Source organism: Polypterus senegalus, chromosome 15, assembly GCF_016835505.1.
Source record: "Polypterus senegalus isolate Bchr_013 chromosome 15, ASM1683550v1, whole genome shotgun sequence".
Lineage (NCBI taxonomy): Eukaryota > Metazoa > Chordata > Cladistia > Polypteriformes > Polypteridae > Polypterus > Polypterus senegalus.
In genome coordinates this window covers 90,408,546-90,430,136 of record NC_053168.1, presented here as the reverse complement: position 1 = coordinate 90,430,136, position 21,591 = coordinate 90,408,546, and the positions used below count along the sequence as shown (strand labels likewise).

The following is a 21,591-nucleotide window of genomic DNA, read 5'->3' as shown; positions in this document are numbered from 1 at the left end:
TGTTTCAGCCTTACCTTCTCAGTAGATTTCAGAATGTAATTTACAACACATGTTAGTGTTGTTTTTGTACTATGACCAGTGAGGAATTTCTCAAATAAACTGCAATGAGTAAGGTAAGACTAAAGTTGCATTGCAATTACTTTTTTTCTAGTTTAGAGAAAAAAGGATAACTTTGAAATGGATCTGTAATTATTAAACCTATGTGGGGTTAGCTCTGGCTTTTTAAATAATGGTTTGATAATTGACACTTTTAGTTCATTAGGAACTGCACCACTCAGTGATGAATTGATTGGTAATGCTAAGAATGGGTGCTGCTAAAACACCTCTTTAGCTTTTCACTAGTTTAGCTAGCATCTAAGAAACACTTAGCAGGTTTCATGTTCAAAATGAAAATTTTGACTTATTCTGTTACCGAATTAAAATTAGTAAACTGGCGTACGCAAGACGAGGCAGGGTTTGCTAATCAAGTATTAAGTTTGAGATGTGATCCTGAAATCTAGGATCTTATATTCTTAATTAAAGAAGTTGCACTGCTGATGTATGTATTGTAGGTATTTTGCATTGTAGTTCAGAATTACCATTTGTTGGGTATGCCACTGTTATGAACAGCAGATAGGCATTATTACTGTTGTTATTTATTAGTTCAAGTGTTTTTTCTATTTAACACTCTCTATATATGCAGGTCGGAATACCTCCAGCTTTGTTGCTCTTCATCTTCTCTCCAGTTTTTGACTTTCTAATTTAAGAGTGTGAACATTCTCATTAAACCCGGATGAGTTTCTATGAGGTTTAAACATTTTTGTTCCGATGGGACCTACTGTATCCAACACCTCCTTGAAATTCAGATCATAATTTGTTATCTGATCCAAATTGTTTTCAACAATTATGCTCATGTTTCTCAAAATATCTACAAATTTTGATGGAGAGTTATAATCAAGATGTCACACTGCTGTTGTTTTAATCTGCATCCATACTTGTAAGGACAGAACCAAGTCAAACGTAATTAAGTAGTGATCAGAAATAACTTCACTTAAAGGTCTAATATTAACAGTTTGTAATAATTAAATGTAATGTGTGTTTACAACTATAGTTGGGCCATTGGAAATCTGCCAAAACCCTACTGAGTTTAACAAGTAAGAGAAATATTTGCCGAGTGTCAGGTTCCATATCAATGTGTATTATTAAAATTCCCCATCAACATTATATGATCATAATTTATGGTAAAATCTGATAAAATGCTGCCAATAAGTCATAAATGTTGAATATGGCCCTAGTGGTCTGTATACTAGCACTGTGTTATCATTATCCAGGCGCCACCGCGAGTGGTAGCCTTTCCAGCAGCTCCGTGTATGACTTTATTTTTCTACCTTTTCTCTATTTTACTGATCACTCCTATCACTTTCTTTTATGTGGACTCGTTCCCTGGACACTTTTTACTACTTGTGAATTTCCCCTTGGTATTAATAAAGTATCTATCTATCTATCTATCTATCTATCTATCTATCTATCTATCTATCTATCTATCTATCTATCTATCTATCTATCTATCTATCTATCTATCTATCTATTTTCAATTCAATTCAATTCAATTTTATTTGTCATTCAGCAGAACATCCAAGATGTGCTGCAGAACGAAAAGATGATGCACAAGACATTAATAAAAACACATGGTATTTAAAAGACGAACGGCAGTAGGAAAAAAAAACTGTTTTTAAACCTGGTGGTTCTGCATTTCAGGCTATGGTATCTTCTGCCTGAGGGCATGAGGGAAAAGAGTTCAGAGGCAGGATGAGTGGGGTTTCTGGAGATCTGCACAGCTCTGGCCAGACAGCGTTGTTTTGCCAAGTCTTGTACATTAGGCAGCGGGGCTCCAATGATCCTCTCAGCAGCCCTCACCACCTTCCTCAGTGCTTTCCAGTCCGAAGCGCTGTAGCTCTCCTGCCACAGAGACTGGTTAGCATGCTCTCCATGGTCCCTCTGCCGAAAGTGGCGAGGACTGACTTGCTGAGATGGGCCCTCTTTAGCCTCCGCAAGAAGATCAGGCGCTGGTGAGCCTTCTTGGTGATGAAGGAGGTGTGCAGGGACAAGGTGAGGTTGTTTGTCACATTTACTCCTAGGAACTTGGTAGACTGCACAATGTCCACAGCAGTGTTGTTGATGTAGACCGGGGTGTGTGTCAGCTGTTTCTTCCTGAAGTCGATCACCAGTTCTTTCGTTTTTTCGACATTCAGTTTATTCTATCTATCTATCTATCTATCTATCTATCTATCTATCTATCTATCTATCTATCTATCTATCTATCTATCTATCTATCTATCTATCTATCTATCTATCTATCTATCTATCTATCTATCTATCTTTGTGCTTGAATCTGTTTTAATACCTAATATGAGTACCTTAAAGCAGTGTTTCCCAACCTTTTTTGAGCCATGGCACATATTTTACATTAGAAAAATCCCACGGCACACCACCAAACAAAAATGTCACAAAAAGTATATGTAATGAAATATAATTATCTTCTAGTTTCAATTTACTCACAATTTACTTACTTAGTGTGAAACCTGGGCCTGTTTAGTTGAACACGATGCTGATATACACGCAGGAATTGAAGAAAGACACACACGAAGATCTTTTTCAACAGCTCTGAGTCTCTCTTTTTTTCGTTTTTTTAGCAGTCATGCTTGAAAAGCTAAGCTCGCATAGGTAGGTTGTGGAAAATGGGAGCAGGGCTGAAATAGCTCTGCTTGCCAGAATGGGGAACTCCTTAGCAGCAGTCAGCCAAGAACTGTCCAACAGTAGATCAGCAAAGCTCAGCTTTAAACCACTATTTTCTCTCAGTACAGTTATTTTCTCCTGTTCCTGCAAAGTCATGTCCTTTCCAACTGCGGATGAGCTGTATGGCTTCCTAACCCAGTCAAGGCAATCAGTGGAAACTGAAGGGAAATAAAATGACAATTTCTGTTCAAGAGTTTTCAAATGCTTGCCAACTGTCTCACACAGTGCAGCAATGTTGATACCTTGCCATTTCTGGATGTGTGGGAACATGTCAAGGTTGGCACTTTCCACATGTTGTTGCCAGAGCTGCACCTTTGAAGGAAATCCATTTATTTTATCTGCTCTTGTGAGCAGGTTTTCATTTCGGCCTTGCATACGTGTGTTCAGGTCATTGAAATGTTGAAATATATCCGCCAGACATGCTAGTCTTGCACACCACTCATTACTTGAAAGCAACTTAGCGTCGTCACACCTCTCATTTGTCAAAAACACTTTTTAGTTCCTCCCGCAGTTCATACACACAGGCTAAAATTTTGCCACGGGGCAACCACCAGACCTCCGTATGCAGCAATAGCACTTTATGCTCCACTCCCATTTCCTCACACAATGATGCAAACATGCGACTTTTTACAGGTCTTGTTTTCACAAAGTTTATCATACACACAAAATCGTTCAATCCGGGAGCTAGGTCTGCTGGTAATGTCTTGGCAATGAGTGCTTCACGGTGTAGAAAACATTCAGTCGCAATAACATCTGGATGTTGCTCTTTCACTCTGCTTACAAATGCTTTGGTGCGCCCGAACAGGGCGGCAGCTCCATCAGTGCAAACACTTATGCAGCTTTCCCACCTAAGTCCTCCTTGTTCAAGGCACTTTGATACAACTCGAAAAATTTCCTCTCCTGTTGTTCTTTCTGGCAATTCCTTGCAAAACAGGAAGTTTTCTCTGATGATGTCTCCATCTACAAAGTGCACAAAAGTTGTGCATGTCCACTGATATCCGTAGATTCATCGACTTGCAATGCAAATTTTCCACTGGCGTGCAACTTTTCCAAAACAATCCTTTCAATGTCTGCAGACATCTCATCAATACATCTGGAAATTGTATTATTTGAGAGAGGGACTTGGGCTGTTTCTTTAAGAGCACCAGGGCCGAATATCTCATTTGCAATGATTTTGCAGGCAGGTAGTATTAATGTCTCTGCCACTGTGTGTGCCTGTTTTGATTTGGTGATGAGTTCAGCAACTTTGTAGCTAGCTTTGAGAGCTCTCTCATTTGTCTTTGTGGTTTTCCTCGCTAAAGATGCCTGTTTCTTAGTCTGTTCACGAAGCTGAGCTTTCTTCTGACCACTACTCATACGAGGGCCTTCATCTGGGTCACAATTTTCTCCAGAACCCAGTTCGGATTGTGTACTTTTTCTTTTGAGATATTTATCCATTGCTATCACTGCTGTCACAGCCGAAGCATCACTAATTCTACTGTTTGAATGGCAACAGGTAGATACACAGATTAAGAGTATTTAATTGTTCTGCCTATCACTGTCCCATAGACGAACAAAGACAAATTATTTGCAGTAAATAAATAATCATTTTCATACCAATTAAGTGAAATTGAATCATTTTCCACGGTACACTTGATGATCTCTCACGGCACACTAATGTGCCGCGGCACAGTGGTTGGGAATCATTGCCTTAAAGGATGCATATTTTTACAGGCAATGTTCTGTTTGTCACATTATCCTAAGGCCACCTCCTCGATCTTGACTAAGGGGATAGTGTCAGATTTACTAAACCAGATTTCTGTGAGAAGATACAAATCAGACTGTGTACTTAATATAATTTACCAAAGCAGCTTTATTTCCAATAGTGCAAATATTTAGTTTATTTATTTAAACTGCAAGGATGTTTTTGTGCTGATATTATATTTTTGTTTTAATTTAAATTAATATACAAATACACCTACCCCTAATGAATGATCCAATTTTAATTCTTGGTCTAATTATGCTTTTTATCCTTTGGTTATCAAGTGATTTAACTTTTGCTACAAGACTAATTTATAAGATGCCCCACAACAGGCACTCTGGATAACAGCTACAGGATAGTAACAGGTGGGATGAACAACAGCCCATGAATTAAGATTACAAGGCTACAGCCAGTATGGACCATCTTTCTTGAAAAATCTAGGCCTTTCCAAAAATCATTCCAATCGTTCACAGAAGCTATGCTTTTATTTGCACACCAGGTTTCTAAACCAGCAGTGAAGGGAATTAAATCTGCTGTAGATGATATATCTATATAATCTTGGTAAAAGGCCAAACAAAATTAAAAGCTAAATTTTTTTTTAGCTTTGGTGCATAAAGATATGAAGTTCCTCTATAGCCACTTATGCATGAGGTGTCCATCTCACAGAACATGGCCTTATTTCAAAGTTGTTTGTGTACATTGCAGTAAACCCACAAGTCAAAAAACAATAATTGAATTTTTACAAACTCAAGAGTGTTTTATTCTACATAAATCCTAAGTTTCCATATTGTCTGCTCTTTTTCATTATTAAAATATGCAATTTGCACACATATACCCAAAGACAAGCAGTGCACCACAATTGAGTGAATCTGCTTTTATCAAAGATTTTACCTACTTCAAGCCATATACAGTGAAAGGCTCATTATCATTGGATAGTTGAGTTTCACCCCATTCTAATGATGTATAGTTGTCTATGATTGGCCATTCATATTAAATGCCATGGCAGTACTCAAAAGACAAGAAATAAATGGCTTCTGTGACAACTCATCTTTACACATTTTTATGCACAAAGCTTGAGCCAGATTCTGCTCACAGTTTTGACTCTATTAAGAATGATGCATTTGATGAAGGACTTGGTGCTATGTTTGACTTGTAAGTACTTTTTAGTATAAATTTGATGCATTGCGGCATGTAGGCTTACAATTCAAGTGTCAAGAATTCAACTACCATACCCGGATACTGTGTGTTGCATGTTCTTACTATGTTAGTTTACTGAGCAGTGTTTTAAATTTCATCTTAGAGCACAGGCAGCATTTCCTAGCATACCTGTGAGTACTGTTAGGCTGTACTTGTGCCTCTCAAGGTTTCATGCGAGGACCCCTTACTTTGATTGAATATCATTGTATCAGGCATCGCTGTGTCATGAACACATGAGAGAAAAAAAGCTAGTGGCTTGTTCACAGTATAATCCTGCCCCCACTAAAGGAATTGACTGTGCATGTGATATTTTTTTTATCCGGATTTTAATTGCACTCACCTCTGAATCACCTCTCCTGACTCCGAAGTCAGAAACAAGCACAATTACAAATGGGAAATAAAACTGAAGTGCGGCCTTTTGAGTGGGATTATGAAGAAAGAGGGATTAGATCTAAGCAGAGTAATAGCCATTTATTTTTGGGTATGCAATTTGGGCATATAAATGCCATAAACTCCTTAATGCATAAGGGGCCAATACCTCAGATTGGTGTAAGTATATATTATTAGTGCCAACATGCAACAATAAGGTAGTGTGACGATGTGGGTTCTGGCTCCACACTCCCTTTGATGTTTGGGAACCCTTGAACCCAACACCGTCGATAATGAAACCGAGAGAGCTAGTCAGTGAAGGCAATAATTGAGCATCTTAGCAAGGGGATGGTTAAAAGTGAAAACAGTGCTTTTATTAAAAAACAGTCAACAAAAACAGTGTTCCATAAATAGTGCAGTTGCAAAGTTCTTCATTAAATAAATAATCCATAAAAAGAACACATGGAGGTTAAAACCATTGGAAAAAAAAAACAATCCTTTAAAACGAGAGGTAAAATCTTCTCATGGAAGCAGTCTTAAAAACAACAACAAATCCGGTGCATCGTTTATTAGCGTTTCTGTTAGCGTCTCACCTGCTTATCCCATTTGGGCTTAGCAGCAGGCAAGACGCTCTCTGCAGCTGCCCTCCTAGAACACACGCGAGACTGGAGACCTCCCGATCCCTGGCTCCGGTATGGCACTCATCCCAGTCCCCGAGACTTGATTACCCCAATAGCCAGGACGCACACATTGGGGACTCCACCACCAAGCCTTACACACACATTGCCAAACACATTAGGCAGCGGGGCTCCAATGATCCTCTCAGCAGCCCTCACCACCTTCCTCAGTGCTTTCCAGTCCGAAGCGCTGTAGCTCTCCTGCCACAGAGACTGGTTAGCATGCTCTCCATGGTCCCTCTGCCGAAAGTGGCGAGGACTGACTTGCTGAGATGGGCCCTCTTTAGCCTCCGCAAGAAGATCAGGCGCTGGTGAGCCTTCTTGGTGATGAAGGAGGTGTGCAGGGACAAGGTGAGGTTGTTTGTCACATTTACTCCTAGGAACTTGGTAGACTGCACAATGTCCACAGCAGTGTTGTTGATGTAGACCGGGGTGTGTGTCAGCTGTTTCTTCCTGAAGTCGATCACCAGTTCTTTCGTTTTTTCGACATTCAGTTTATTCTATCTATCTATCTATCTATCTATCTATCTATCTATCTATCTATCTATCTATCTATCTATCTATCTATCTTTGTGCTTGAATCTGTTTTAATACCTAATATGAGTACCTTAAAGCAGTGTTTCCCAACCTTTTTTGAGCCATGGCACATATTTTACATTAGAAAAATCCCACGGCACACCACCAAACAAAAATGTCACAAAAGTATATGTAATGAAATATAATTATCTTCTAGTTTCAATTTACTCACAATTTACTTACTTAGTGTGAAACCTGGGCCTGTTTAGTTGAACACGATGCTGATATACACGCAGGAATTGAAGAAAGACACACACGAAGATCTTTTTCAACAGCTCTGAGTCTCTCTTTTTTTCGTTTTTTTAGCAGTCATGCTTGAAAAGCTAAGCTCGCATAGGTAGGTTGTGGAAAATGGGAGCAGGGCTGAAATAGCTCTGCTTGCCAGAATGGGGAACTCCTTAGCAGCAGTCAGCCAAGAACTGTCCAACAGTAGATCAGCAAAGCTCAGCTTTAAACCACTATTTTCTCTCAGTACAGTTATTTTCTCCTGTTCCTGCAAAGTCATGTCCTTTCCAACTGCGGATGAGCTGTATGGCTTCCTAACCCAGTCAAGGCAATCAGTGGAAACTGAAGGGAAATAAAATGACAATTTCTGTTCAAGAGTTTTCAAATGCTTGCCAACTGTCTCACACAGTGCAGCAATGTTGATACCTTGCCATTTCTGGATGTGTGGGAACATGTCAAGGTTGGCACTTTCCACATGTTGTTGCCAGAGCTGCACCTTTGAAGGAAATCCATTTATTTTATCTGCTCTTGTGAGCAGGTTTTCATTTCGGCCTTGCATACGTGTGTTCAGGTCATTGAAATGTTGAAATATATCCGCCAGACATGCTAGTCTTGCACACCACTCATTACTTGAAAGCAACTTAGCGTCGTCACACCTCTCATTTGTCAAAAACACTTTTAGTTCCTCCGCAGTTCATACACACAGGCTAAAATTTTGCCACGGGGCAACCACCAGACCTCCGTATGCAGCAATAGCACTTTATGCTCCACTCCCATTTCCTCACACAATGATGCAAACATGCGACTTTTTACAGGTCTTGTTTTCACAAAGTTTATCATACACACAAAATCGTTCAATCCGGGAGCTAGGTCTGCTGGTAATGTCTTGGCAATGAGTGCTTCACGGTGTAGAAAACATTCAGTCGCAATAACATCTGGATGTTGCTCTTTCACTCTGCTTACAAATGCTTTGGTGCGCCCGAACAGGGCGGCAGCTCCATCAGTGCAAACACTTATGCAGCTTTCCCACCTAAGTCCTCCTTGTTCAAGGCACTTTGATACAACTCGAAAAATTTCCTCTCCTGTTGTTCTTTCTGGCAATTCCTTGCAAAACAGGAAGTTTTCTCTGATGATGTCTCCATCTACAAAGTGCACAAAAGTTGTGCATGTCCACTGATATCCGTAGATTCATCGACTTGCAATGCAAATTTTCCACTGGCGTGCAACTTTTCCAAAACAATCCTTTCAATGTCTGCAGACATCTCATCAATACATCTGGAAATTGTATTATTTGAGAGAGGGACTTGGGCTGTTTCTTTAAGAGCACCAGGGCCGAATATCTCATTTGCAATGATTTTGCAGGCAGGTAGTATTAATGTCTCTGCCACTGTGTGTGCCTGTTTTGATTTGGTGATGAGTTCAGCAACTTTGTAGCTAGCTTTGAGAGCTCTCTCATTTGTCTTTGTGGTTTTCCTCGCTAAAGATGCCTGTTTCTTAGTCTGTTCACGAAGCTGAGCTTTCTTCTGACCACTACTCATACGAGGGCCTTCATCTGGGTCACAATTTTCTCCAGAACCCAGTTCGGATTGTGTACTTTTTCTTTTGAGATATTTATCCATTGCTATCACTGCTGTCACAGCCGAAGCATCACTAATTCTACTGTTTGAATGGCAACAGGTAGATACACAGATTAAGAGTATTTAATTGTTCTGCCTATCACTGTCCCATAGACGAACAAAGACAAATTATTTGCAGTAAATAAATAATCATTTTCATACCAATTAAGTGAAATTGAATCATTTTCCACGGTACACTTGATGATCTCTCACGGCACACTAATGTGCGCGCACAGTGGTTGGGAATCATTGCCTTAAAGGATGCATATTTTTACAGGCAATGTTCTGTTTGTCACATTATCCTAAGGCCACCTCCTCGATCTTGACTAAGGGGATAGTGTCAGATTTACTAAACCAGATTTCTGTGAGAAGATACAAATCAGACTGTGTACTTAATATAATTTACCAAAGCAGCTTTATTTCCAATAGTGCAAATATTTAGTTTATTTATTTAAACTGCAAGGATGTTTTGTGCTGATATTATATTTTTGTTTTAATTTAAATTAATATACAAATACACCTACCCCTAATGAATGATCCAATTTTAATTCTTGGTCTAATTATGCTTTTTATCCTTTGGTTATCAAGTGATTTAACTTTTGCTACAAGACTAATTTATAAGATGCCCCACAACAGGCACTCTGGATAACAGCTACAGGATAGTAACAGGTGGGATGAACAACAGCCCATGAATTAAGATTACAAGGCTACAGCCAGTATGGACCATCTTTCTTGAAAAATCTAGGCCTTTCCAAAAATCATTCCAATCGTTCACAGAAGCTATGCTTTTATTTGCACACCAGGTTTCTAAACCAGCAGTGAAGGGAATTAAATCTGCTGTAGATGATATATCTATATAATCTTGGTAAAAGGCCAAACAAAATTAAAAGCTAAATTTTTTTTTAGCTTTGGTGCATAAAGATATGAAGTTCCTCTATAGCCACTTATGCATGAGGTGTCCATCTCACAGAACATGGCCTTATTTCAAAGTTGTTTGTGTACATTGCAGTAAACCCACAAGTCAAAAACAATAATTGAATTTTTACAAACTCAAGAGTGTTTTATTCTACATAAATCCTAAGTTTCCATATTGTCTGCTCTTTTTCATTATTAAAATATGCAATTTGCACACATATACCCAAAGACAAGCAGTGCACCACAATTGAGTGAATCTGCTTTTATCAAAGATTTTACCTACTTCAAGCCATATACAGTGAAAGGCTCATTATCATTGGATAGTTGAGTTTCACCCCATTCTAATGATGTATAGTTGTCTATGATTGGCCATTCATATTAAATGCCATGGCAGTACTCAAAAGACAAGAAATAAATGGCTTCTGTGACAACTCATCTTTACACATTTTTATGCACAAAGCTTGAGCCAGATTCTGCTCACAGTTTTGACTCTATTAAGAATGATGCATTTGATGAAGGACTTGGTGCTATGTTTGACTTGTAAGTACTTTTTAGTATAAATTTGATGCATTGCGGCATGTAGGCTTACAATTCAAGTGTCAAGAATTCAACTACCATACCCGGATACTGTGTGTTGCATGTTCTTACTATGTTAGTTTACTGAGCAGTGTTTTAAATTTCATCTTAGAGCACAGGCAGCATTTCCTAGCATACCTGTGAGTACTGTTAGGCTGTACTTGTGCCTCTCAAGGTTTCATCGAGGACCCCTTACTTTGATTGAATATCATTGTATCAGGCATCGCTGTGTCATGAACACATGAGAGAAAAAAAGCTAGTGGCTTTTTCACAGTATAATCCTGCCCCACTAAAGGAATTGACTGTGCATGTGATATTTTTTTTATCCGGATTTTAATTGCACTCACCTCTGAATCACCTCTCCTGACTCCGAAGTCAGAAACAAGCACAATTACAAATGGGAAATAAAACTGAAGTGCGGCCTTTTGAGTGGGATTATGAAGAAAGAGGGATTAGATCTAAGCAGAGTAATAGCCATTTATTTTTGGGTATGCAATTTGGGCATATAAATGCCATAAACTCCTTAATGCATAAGGGGCCAATACCTCAGATTGGTGTAAGTATATATTATTAGTGCCAACATGCAACAATAAGGTAGTGTGACGATGTGGGTTCTGGCTCCACACTCCCTTTGATGTTTGGGAACCCTTGAACCCAACACCGTCGATAATGAAACCGAGAGAGCTAGTCAGTGAAGGCAATAATTGAGCATCTTAGCAAGGGGATGGTTAAAAGTGAAAACAGTGCTTTTATTAAAAACAGTCAACAAAAACAGTGTTCCATAAATAGTGCAGTTGCAAAGTTCTTCATTAAATAAATAATCCATAAAAAGAACACATGGAGGTTAAAACCATTGGAAAAAAAAAACAATCCTTTAAAACGAGAGGTAAAATCTTCTCATGGAAGCAGTCTTAAAAACAACAACAAATCCGGTGCATAGTTTATTAGCGTTTCTGTTAGCGTCTCACCTGCTTATCCCATTTGGGCTTAGCAGCAGGCAAGACGCTCTCTGCAGCTGCCCTCCTAGAACACACGCGAGACTGGAGACCTCCCGATCCCTGGCTCCGGTATGGCACTCATCCCAGTCCCGAGACTTGATTACCCCAATAGCCAGGACGCACACATTGGGGACTCCACCACCAAGCCTCCCGACTTCCGCTGCCTTTCCACGGCCTTCTGCGGCTCGTCGCTTTCCTCTAGGCACTCCCGCTACCTGGTCACTCAGCGGGAGCAACCTCAACTCAAACGCCTTGGTGTCGGCCTAACACCCAGCTTCCTCGCAGCTGCCTCTGCCTCGATCGCGCGCTCACCACACTCACGCACCGCCTGCTTCCTCGCTCTCTGTAACCTCCGTCCTCTTTTCCTTTCTTTCCTTTTTCTTTTTTTTTCTCCGATCAATTCCTTCTTCTACACAACCGACTCGCGCTTCTTTTTAAAACGTGAGGGGCCATCACAGCTGTAGCATTAGCCACGGGAGCAATCACGAATGTGGGCAGTTCCTCACCTGTGCACACGGTGAGAAACGCCCACATCGACGACTGCCTGCTCGCTATAACATCGCCCCTCACGAAGCCGCCTCGGGTGCGGTGATTATTTATTTAAAATGAATGGCCTTTTCTCAACGAGCTGTGGACCCATAACACCACAGGTAGACACTTGATTGTAGTCCAGAAGGCCCAATTTTGCTTCTTTGTCAGATAACTTTACCCCTGGAAGGCATTTAACTTTGACTGCTGGATTAACATAGTTTGGAATTCTAACATTCTGAGCTATGAAAGAAGTCACCAATTATGAGCACTTTGTTTTCAGCCTCGACAGATGTGCTGCTGAGAATATGTTTTAGGCCCAGATTTTTGACCTTGGTGCAGAGAAACTAAATTATGACTTCTTAGGACCCTGTCTAACTGTTACCCACTCACCCTGCTGCTGAATTGGCGATGCTGAGTTTGATTGTGTACTGACTTCAGTAGGACATGGAGAGACTAAAGCCATATCAGAAATGGCCGAATTGTCTAAACAAACTGAATCAATTTTTAGATTGCCTAATCACTATTCCCCCACCAAATTCTGAGTTAACTATGCATTTTTGGCAGATGAGGCTTTCTGTATTGTCGTCTGGAGAACCTAAACTGCATGGACTGCAGGACACAAAACATATAAACAAATAAATCTTAGAAGTACCAATACCATTGATCATTCAAAAAGCATCAGGTGGTAGGCAATTGCAAGGTACATTTATATAATACAGAACCAACTAAAGTCACCAATTCATTTTTTGTTTTGAAATGTGGAAGATAATCCCATCCACACAAGGACAGAGTGTTCACACTCAACACAAACATTGCCCTTGCTGGGATCTGAACCCAGAACTTTCTAGCTATGAACAGAGATGATACTGGTAAAGGTTTTCAAACAAATCGCTTCATACAACAATCAGATATATTTACACTTGAGCTGATATTATGAAATCTGTTCTTATTGAATATTTTGTATTTTTGGATACCCAACGTATTGCACCTGTCTCAAGAAGATATGCTCAAGTTAGTTTTTGGAAACACCTAAAAAACCTTCAAAATTAACTGAAACTTACTATAGTGATGAACAATAAAATACTACTAATCATAACGCATGTAAACAGATTTAGCTTGACTGAAGGCTTGAGTGGTTTTAGGCACCTATTTTTTCACATGTTATTTTTATTTTCAGGCTGTCACAACACTGGAGAGTAAGTACAAATTCAATTCCAGCTCAAAGTGGTTTTACCCTGAAACGTTGTTGGCACACTGACCAAAAATAGTTGCGCTATGGAATTCTAAGTACCCAAATGACTTAGTGGAACATCCTGCCACAGCGGCAGGAAACCAGACAGAGCTGGCAACCCTTCAGAACTGATTCACGACATTCTGACCTTGATAAGAGAGTTATGATAATTACAGTAATGGTTGGGCAGACCAAATTTTTACTTTAAAACACCATGATTTGAATAGCACGACTATACAATGGCATTTGTCTGAAAATGACATAATACTACAATATTGTAGCAAGCGCTCAATAATGTTAATAGTTAAAGAACAGTCCGACATTTATAAACTTTCTGGTCCTGTGCATAGCGTTTTAATGAAAGAAATTAAAAGATTACTTGTGTATAAGTAGCAGCAAAAGTGGGGGAATTCACTTGTGTTAGGCAGGTTACAACGTTATTAGAACAAAGTTCATAAAATTTTTGTTGCTATCTACCCGTTGATCCATTTTGTGACACGCATAGTCCGGTTATGCAGAGAGACAACCCACTTTCTTCCGCATAGGCCACAGAACAGGACTTGTGTATACTGAATTATACTAAGACCAGACCCGTCTCAGCTCTACTGATTTGTCCCTGTCTCTGACAATAAAAGGTTAAACTACTCCTTGTTACGTCACTACATTTTTCGTGCCTCCGTCGGATGGCCAATCAGCTACTCGAGTGAGCACGCCCAACTAACCTGGCATGGTGGCAGTTTTGTGTCGCTGCGGCTCTAGTGTCAACTTTGCAGGAGTGAAGCAGAAGTCTTGTGCAGCCTGTAGATTGTCGACGAGCGGTGGGTATTCGACTGTTCGGTTTGTGTGCTTTTTCTGACCTTGTTGCGTCGCATGTTGTCATTTCGCAAGAAATGGCTGTGGTTTGCAGGCTTTATACGACTTAAACGAAGATGTGTTTGATTGCAGTTGCTAGAATAGGCGCACTCACTTGGCGCTTGCATGCTTAAATCCCGAGAAAAGATACGATTTCAGTAGGTGCTTCCCGCTGACGCTGTTGTGTGTGACATACTCGAATTGATGTTTTTTTACAGCGAGGGACGAAGTATCTTGAACTCGCTTCACGGCCCATCCCATGCAATGCAATGCAATGCCAAGGCAATGCAATGCTGAGCGAGGCATATTGGTCGATCAGGAGCATTTTAAGCTAAATGAAGGACGTTACTAGGGTTTTGTGGTTGAAATCTGGTACGTTGGTAGGTAGAGAAATATAATGGGTCTTCATGTATTGCAAGAAACGTGTACAGGGCCTTTTAACAGCGGGTCAATGCATATTGTCTTGGGTGTCTTTATGAAATCTGTAAAATACCGTTTAAAGTATTCTTATTTAAATATAGGATTTGCTTCATAAAATTAACGCGTCCAACAGCTACGCACATTAATCGAATTACACATTACAGTACTTTCATCTGCGCACTATTAATCTAAACCGTTACCTTTTAGAAGTCTGTCACGCAGGATTAAACGAAGCTGAGTACCATTTTTGTCTGTGATTATTTTAAGCAGGGAATGTTTTCTGGAAGCGAGGCGAGCCCGCCTCTCTGCAGTTCTAGTCAGTTTACTTGGGAAATATTTTGGCGTGGGGGACGGGTAATTTTAACCACTTTTATTATACTAGCGTTTAAATGCGAGACTCGTGTACGTAATGACAGAATGCGTTTCTGTGCTGATAAGCGCTTTGCTGGAGAAAAAGGCGGGGTGGTTAGTGAGGTCCGTGCAACGTTTTAATCCCAGGATGTAAACAAATAAAGGCCTCAACTGCGGTCACTCAGTAAAACTCCAAGTTAAGTAAAGGGATGTTTTTACAAGTCTTGTCAACGTGGTTTTAACAAATATCTACAGCCTGACAACTTTAGCAGTAGCCTTTAATTCAAACGTTTTAAGAGTGTTTTTAGACTTAATTTCAGGTGCTTAATAAGAACAGCATATACGTCTTTAGATATATATTTCTTACACTTGAGCACAGGGAAGTGATGTGACTTTAACAGGGATTGGACCAGCAGACTTGGGCCAGGTATTCCAGGCAGAAATTTTGAAGAGTGTAAAACTGAAATTGGCAAGTATGGATTAATGAAGTAAAAGTGTAAAAATGGGAAGTGGCATGGTAGAGCAGGTGTTTATCGCTGGCTTACAGCTTGCAAGCCCTGGTTTCAAGGAGTTCAGTGTGAAGTTTGCGTGTTCTCCCCATAGTTGAGTTTTTTCCCCCATCTTGAAAGCTTTTTCTTTTTTCATATAATTAACTTTATCACCATGTCCTCTAACGTTTCAGTTTAGCTTGTTAACTCTAAATTGACCTGGTACGAGTCAGTCTGTGTTTATGCCTTGCAATGGATTGGTGCCAAATCCAGACCCAACGTACCATCCTTGGACCCAGTGCTGTTGGAATGGCACCAGCTGACCAAGATTCTGAGATAGATAAACAAATGAAAAATGTAATTGATAGTAACTTTTTGAAAGTATGGTAGATTGTTATTTGTAATATTTGCAAATAAAGTTGAGAGTACTGTATGTCATTTTTAGTCTTGCTTATGTTATCTTTAAAATGTTTAACATTTGCATAAAACTGTGGCAAGGACAACAAGAAAACCAAGCAACACTGATATAAAGTAAACTCTGTTTGTTGTAGGCTTTTATCACTGATGTCATGCACCTTATTGCAAAATAAACAAGAAGGCTTAAAAATAATAGTAAAGGCATCAAAAATGGATGTTCAAATCATAACCACAGAAAATCATTTTTCCAAATGTAATAAACAATAATGAACATGCATTCTCATTTTAAAATAAAATGCTATGAACGTATATGGAAATGGTTGTGAATTCCAGTTTAATCCAAGTGATTATTTTAGTTATAAGAAGATACTGTAGCACAGAAGGAAAATCAAAGTACATCTAGTTAAACAGCAATATGTTCATGTCACTGTTTATTTATGTATGTTAGACATTATTTTACTTTTAAATTATTAAATTACATTTTTTAATTCAGAAAATTTAAACAAAAAGTATTATGTGCAAGAGTATTAAAATGGCATTGCAGCGGAAATGCTTACTGCACAGTATAATTATAATTCTACATTTCAAATCATTTATGAATACATCCAGTTTGGTTTGTTTAATGATAAGAGTGGAACATGGTGGACCAGTAAACTTATTTTCTGGGTTTATGCATGTCTCAGCCTGGGTATGTGTTCTGTGCTGCCATGTCCAAGGCTATGTCTACACTACTATGTTTTCATTTAATAACCTTCATCCACACTCCCACATCATGTATGAAATTGTCTCTGTCCATACGAAAATGACTGACAATGAATTTGGTGTAGATGTTCAAATGCATTAGGCATGTGCACACTGGCCTTCAGCCAAGAGCTTTACCTCAGAACTGTACCTACCAGTAAACTATTTGCATTTTGCTTAAGTAAACTGCACTCAAACTTCCAAGGTGCAGTTTAAATTCATGCAGGTAAGCAACATAACAAGTGCAATGGAAAGCAACTCCTCTGTGCCCAATGTGGTTTTCATCTGTGAGGGGTGACTAATCAGGGATCTGCTACAGAAAGCAGAATTAGTTTGAAATCTGGTTAAAGTAGGTCTATGCTCACTGAAATTGTGTCCATTTTGTTCCAGAAAACCTGAATTTAGCCAAACCTGTATTTCTATAACACATTTTTAGAATTATGTGATATGTTTGGCCAGAGATGCACATATTTCATTATTCCTGCATTTTGGAGCGGGATCAGGTTTTTCCTGTTCCAGAAAGAAAGATCTGACAAAAGTAGCTCAGTTACTGGAGCAGCAAGTGCTCTGAAACTAATCTGCATCTACAACAGGAAAAAGACGATGCTGGCCTTAGAGGCAGAGTTTGAAAGAAGTCATATATGAAACTGGCAAATAAAAAGTAAAGGTTAAAATTGGCAAATAATACAGATATTTTACAGAAGATGACTGGAAAGGAGTATTATGTTCAGTGTCCTGGAGTTGTCTTTTCCCTGTTGGAGATGACACTGGTATTTGATGTGTATTTAGTGAAGAAGACAACTAAAAACCTGTAAAATGTTTGTTTCTCAAACTACACTTTGCCATATTTCATTAAGAACTATGCCCTAATCGTGCCAAAACTGAATGTAATCAAATGACTCATCCGCGTCAACAGTTGGGGTAAGAGGCATTCCACTTCTAAACATTTCTGTGTTTTACCAGCAAGCATAAATTTCATCAATTTGGAGTGGTCAACTGAACCTGTGGCAGGTATGTTTTTGGTCTCTCTGAAAAAGTTTACTCTATGTTAAGTTGTCAAAATAGTGTATTATGCTTGTCTTATATCATACTGTTCTGTTTTTCTTCTGATTGTCCTGACTGATATATCACAAAGTTTAGCAATAGCAGGTACTATAACCCTATCTGCAGGTATTTATTAACCATATTTAGGGGAGTGTTGGGGTATCAAGGCTTCAGTTGATGAGCTACATAATCGTATGCTGTAGCTGTTCGGAACATTAGCTGTTGAATACGTTCTAAGGATGTTAACTGTAACAGCTGAAAATTCTTCTCTTGTTGTTTCTTCTATTACACCTTCCCTTTCCAGCAATTTGTTGACTCTGAACAGAATGAAATCATCATTTACATCACCGGCATACACATGTTTAGTGAGACAATGGATCGATCCCCTGCCTTATCAACTCCTTATCTGTAGCAGTGGATGAACCCCAACTGTTGACTCCTCTTACTCTACCTTTGATGCTGGTTGGTCATTTGATTACATTTAGTTTTGCCACAATTAATGCATGGTCTTCAATCCAAATGCATTATAGGGCATAGATAAGGCAGAGAACTACTGCTATAGCTAAAAGTGGTGTGCAATTTCAACTGAAACATTAACCTTGTCATAGTTTATATTAGTTTTTGTGAGTGAGAAGTTGGAAATCATTATAAATTACATTACAGGTGATCCTGCCTGCTGGAGAAGAGAGTCCTAGTTTATTGTGTTGACGGAGTACCTAGTTTACATATGCCCTGAGCTTTATCATTTCATCTCTGTGTATACTTCTATGCGAATGAGATGGTAATAAAGTTACTTTGACTTTGACAGTGCTTGTCAGTTTCAATTGGTGTGTTTTTTCTGATTGAAATGGAACACCTTAAGTGTGTATTTTCTTCAGGACAATGAAGTAGACAAACATTAATATTAATGAAATCTATTCCATGATATTTTGAACTTCTAAATCTACTGTTTTACATGTAAAACATATAGATCTCTCTTCTTCTGTCCTCTGGTTTCTACATCCAGATATATATTTTTCTTGTTCTTTATTTCACGTTATACTATTTCTTGTATTATTAATTTGTTAGTTTTCATGTATCCTTTGGGGTCAGAGTACAGGGTCAACCATTGTATGGCACCCCTGGAGCAATTGCAGGGTAAGGGCCTTGCTCAAGGGCCCAGCAGAACAGGATCTGTTTTGGCAGTAACGGGGATTTGAACTGGCAACCTTCCAGATACCATCGCAGATCCTTAGCTTCAGAGCCACCACTCCACCCTATGATGTGAAAGCTTCGGCTACAGTTTTCCATTTGTCTTCAATTTCCTCTTCCTTTCTTTGAACTGAGGTATGCAAAGATGCCTTGAATTGAGAACAGTGTGAAATAGCGCAGATATTAGTCTGCTGTTGGTGTTCAGTTTGGACTATTAGGTAGCATCTGTTTGCAAATTAATTTTGTTAATTTTGTGCATGCAATGTACATTCATGCTACATACAGTATCTGTAAATACTCCTTTCAGGTTTAGATTAATTGCAATGTTAATTTTTATAGTTAAAAAAAAAAAATCAGTTATAAGCCAAAAATCATGACTGAGATACTTTTAGATGAAATATGAAGTGTACTAATTGACCTCAATGTAAATAAAGTCTTTTGCTTGGGAATCTGTTTTTGACATACCAGGTTGCAGTCTATCCTGACAGCATTGCCACAAAGCAGTTGAGGGGCACATTCGTATGGAAAAATACCTATTTTCAAATAAAAACCTGTTCCCAGTAAACAGCAGTTGCTTAATTGGTGAAAGTGTTTATGGGATAGGTTGGCATCCCCTTAAGTAATACTGTTGCATAGCTATAAAATACAGTAATCCTGTTACATGTTTAAGTAATCAATACATAGTGGGTCTAATGCCCACTGCAGGGCTGGCCCTGGGGATTACTACAAAGAAGGGTGTTGACTATCCATTACCCTAATTTGCTGTAAACATGTTTAGAAAATGAATAGAGTGATAGCTTCAGAAAGTTGATGGTGGATAGAGCGATTTAAAAAAAAAAAAAAAAAACAAACAAACAAAAGTAACATATTGCTGCTGGATAGTGAGCCTTCCTATCCCAAGGCACGTTATGCACTCGGGACAGTGAAGCTGGCGTAGTACGTTTGTGGTTCCAAATTGCTAATTGCACCTATGTTAATTGTTTATATGCTGGAAATAATCATAAATCCATACAAATCTAGAAGGAAACCTGGATGTTTTGTTGCAGATACCTAGCCTGCTAGAAGCAAAAGGAACACAGAGTGAAAACCAATAATACATTTTTAACACTCTTGAAAGAAATGAGTATTTTACATATTAACTTGAATCTGACTCCTACTTCAACTACATGTAACTTGTAATACATTGTTAAAATTTCCAGTTTCACACATGAAAATTCAATTTAAGAATATTTTCTTCCAGCCTTTTCATAAAAAAAAAAAAAAAGTTTCTTTTTAATTTTTTTAAGGATTTTCATTTAATGCTACTCCGTGTCTGTAATGTAGGAATAAAAAGTGAATGTTCACTTTTCCCTCTGTTGTAGGACGTGGGTCTCTGACCTTTAGAGTTCTATCAAGGTAACTGAAGCACACTCATTTTAAGAAACAGAATAATACTATTTATTGATAAACACAATGATTATGGAAATATGATAATGGCGTTTGTATACTGAAATATAAAGGAGGACGCAGAGAGACTAGACTAACATATAACATAAAGAGGCTGGCTGTTTATTTGCTATTTAGAGATCTTTGATAGTCAGTCTTTAAAGGTGGTATTTGATGTTGTGCAGACTTGTTGCTTAGTTGCTGCTCCTTTGAGTTCAAGTGGATGGTTCTTGCATTGGAGTGCACTCTGTATCACTTTTCTGTGTGACCCTTTGTGGTGTGCAGTGCTTTCCTCAGTTATGCCCTTTGCTGTGTCATCTGCAAGTTAATAGGGAATAGCATTACTGTTTCTGGCACATTTTCCTTCTTGAAATGTCTATTGGCATACAGATTTGTCTTGGCTGACTGGATTTCATCTTTCTGTTCCGAAAAGATTATTATTTTCTGCTCCCAAGAGAGAGTGAGAGAGAGCTTCATTAGTGAAATCCAGTGACATTCCAGTAAAGGTTTGAGAAAATTAGTTTGATCTGTTTCAGTGGAAAATATTGTTTATCTGTGTATCATCTGCATAGCAATGGAAGGAAATAGTGTTTTTTTTTTTTTAAATGAATCCTTAGGACAACATGTACAGCTGTATCAAATACTACAGTCAGATCTAACAGCAATAAGACCGTGGTATTCCCAGAATCACTTATTAAAAGAGAGATCATTTAAAACCTTAAGAAGTCCAGACTGTGTGCTGTGGTGTGTTTTAAAACCACACTGAAATACTTCAAAAATGCCATTTCATTTAAGAAATTTTGCAACTGTCAAAAGGCAGCATTCTCTAGAATTTTTGAAAGAAAGTGCAACTTGGAAGTGGGTCTGAAGTTTGACAAGTCTGTAAAGTCCAGCTTTGTTTTTTTTTTTAATTAAAGGCTCCCCTACAGCAGGCTTACAAAAGGCTGGGACTAAACCAGTTTCAAGACAACTATTTATAATGTCTGAAATGCTAGGTCTGACAGTTCAAAAGCATCTTTAAGAAGGTGAATAGGAACAATATCTGTCGGACAAGTTGTGGATTTAAGGTGACTAACTACTTCTGCCAAGAAAGGGAGAGATACTGGCTCAAAATTATGAAAAACAGTACATGTAAGAGGAACAGATGGGTCATCAGGAGAGGGTGTAATGTGGGATCTAATGTGAGCAATTTTATTAACAAAAAATTGGAGAAAATACTCACAGACTTTTAGTGT

At 38.7% G+C, this 21,591-nt stretch overlaps 1 protein-coding gene across 2 annotated transcripts in view; it reads left to right on the top strand.

Moving 5' to 3' along the window:
* Nucleotides 1-14,119: 14,119 nt before the first annotated feature.
* LOC120515928 (pyruvate dehydrogenase [acetyl-transferring]-phosphatase 1, mitochondrial-like) overlaps nucleotides 14,120-21,591 on the top strand; it is a 33,648-nt gene continuing 26,176 nt past the window's right edge. The window contains exon 1 of one of the 2 annotated variants that reach the window (XM_039737304.1): nucleotides 14,120-14,245. The gene's annotated coding sequence lies outside the window, so the exon portion shown is untranslated. The remainder of the gene's footprint in view (nucleotides 14,246-21,591) is intronic. The other variant, XM_039737303.1, reaches the window with a different exon arrangement.